The sequence below is a fragment of the Micropterus dolomieu genome, linkage group LG01 (assembly GCF_021292245.1).
Source record: "Micropterus dolomieu isolate WLL.071019.BEF.003 ecotype Adirondacks linkage group LG01, ASM2129224v1, whole genome shotgun sequence".
Taxonomy (NCBI): Eukaryota; Metazoa; Chordata; class Actinopteri; order Centrarchiformes; family Centrarchidae; genus Micropterus; species Micropterus dolomieu.
Window position 1 is genome coordinate 2,405,162 of NC_060150.1, and position 2,306 is coordinate 2,407,467.

General features: G+C 44.8%; 1 pseudogene; it reads right to left on the reverse strand.

Moving 5' to 3' along the window:
- Positions 1–440: 440 nt before the first annotated feature.
- The window catches only part of LOC123972947, a 2,946-nt pseudogene continuing 1,080 nt past the window's right edge, over positions 441–2,306 (reverse strand).

Genomic DNA, 2,306 nt, shown 5'->3' on the forward strand with positions numbered 1-2,306 from the left:
CAAACAGGTGTGATGTGATCGGACCTCTTGGTTCTGGTTTAAAGCTGAGCAGCTGAGTCCTGCACAGTCTGTAGTCGTCTCAAGGTTCTTTGATTGAGACAAGAGAAGAGGCTGCTGCAGTGATCAAGGCACGAGGAAACAAAAGCATGTACAACAGTTTCTGCAGCTCTCATTTTTGCAATATTTCTGAGGTGATAAAAACGTGACTGGACAAACTTGGAGACGTGTTGCTCAAAGCAGAAACTGCTTTCTAATTAGACGCCAAGATTTCGTGCACCAGGTCTGATGTGCTGTGACAGGTGACCAGTAGGTGGCAGTATGTGTTTTGTGTTGAAGGTACCAGAGAGTCGAGTTCAGTTTATTACACTTTGTCACAGTTGCTCAAACACTAAAGCCCGTTCTCTGACCCCAGCGCTCAGTGGCCTAAACCCATTTGCCTATCATGATCCTGATCAATGGGAATACACAGCACATGATCACCATAGCTATCAAAATCAATGAGCCAACTACCATTCCTATTGTTTGGAGAATTTTGATCCAGGACATGTTCTGAAACCACTCCCATATGGATGTCTGTTTCGTGTTCCAATTTGAGTGTTTAACCTGTTCATCCCTCATTTGTTTTAGTGACTCTAAAAGCTTAGTAAGATTCCCTTCTTGTCCTGTGCTCATGGATATTACTGTGCAGCACTTATCTCTGAAGTATTTACATACACCCTGTTCTTCTGCTAACATTGTGTCTAGTACAAACCTGTTCTGTATCGCCATCAGTGATGTAGTATGTAGTTGCTCGCGGACAGTTTCTATGGCCGAGATTGTCCAATTCACGTATCTTTGATGATTCCACCAAAGATAGGATATCCAACGACTGTTTCGCGCTATGTATTGTGCATTTATGGCTTGGCCAAGTAGGGGAATTGACCCTGCTACTTGTCCAGATATAATCCAATCTTCTCCTATTGCTCGATGGTCTGACGGCACACCGTGAGGTTCCTGATTCTAAGCCATATATACCTTGTCTTCTTTTTCCATCTTCAAGCTCCTAGCAATACGTTTTGATTCTGCTATGTTTTCTTGACTGAGCACTGTTATCTGTCCTGCTACCATGACTGGAGCACATATCCCAGTCCAATGTGGTGGCAACTCTACTTTCAAGCGATCGCTGTCATCACATAACCAGAAAATGTCTGCCATAGCATACGTGCCTCCACCTAGGAACGGTATGGGGATATCGGCATCACTCTGATTTCGCTGAGCTCTAAATGGAGCATAATCTGCCACCACCTGTTGGCATTGAAACTTAGCTTTAGCAGTTGTATCGCATTTATCGTGTGCAAGCACTGTTTTGCCATTCTCTACCTTTCGCTTGCGGTGACATTGTACTTTGGCTTCTGGTCCATTAACCATCATAGTCTTAGTATCTACTATGCAAAATGGGAATACTGTGCTTTCATTTCTAACGGCCGTCTGGGTCCATGTAGGATGGACAATTAGTTCTATTCTGTGACCATCCGTCAAGTTTCTTTGCCATCATTCTTAGCATGCAATAAGCAAAACAATCATTGCGGTGTTGGCACGCGTCAAAACTTATGGGCAATATTTGAGGGACTCTCCTGCCATTGTAACAGGCTATGCAGGACTGAGAGCTAACCTGCTGAGCAGAATACTGTAGCCATTGACGAAACATATTTTCTCCCTGTATCACGGGTTTTACTCTCGGTTTGGTCCTAGTCTGTTGTATACTGGACTTGGTCTTCTGTAATACCCTGGGTTGTCGTCTGTTAGGGCTAGGCCTCAACGTTGCTTTTGGCTGATCATCTGCCAGTCCCCTTCGTTGTTGGCGTGGCGGGGACTTAATCAGCTTTCGGGCTAGTTGCCTATCTACAGTTGTTCCTGTCACTTCATCTGTACACCTGTTAGAACTACAGCTTGCCGTTATTGCCACCACTCCCTCAGCTTCGCATTGTCTATCAGCTGGTTGGTTTTCTAATATGTGACCTCCTGGTCCTCGAGTCAGAATCTTTTTTAGCGTGGTTGTTCTCACATAAGTCAAATTTAGTTTGTCACTTTTTGGCCATTTACCTTCCTGCACTGCTACTGTTGCTACTGCTAGTGCACATTCAATCATCTGTCCCTGTCTCAGGGGACCGTTCTCTTTCTGAGGAATCATATCTGGAACCTGACATGCTAGTAGTACTAGGACTGCTGTCACTGCTACCAACATCACCAGCTGCCTGTCTTGGAGTTTCTGTCTGTCCCTCTTCTGGGTCTGTTTCTTCGGGCTCTGTTTCTGTTCTTGCATAGGG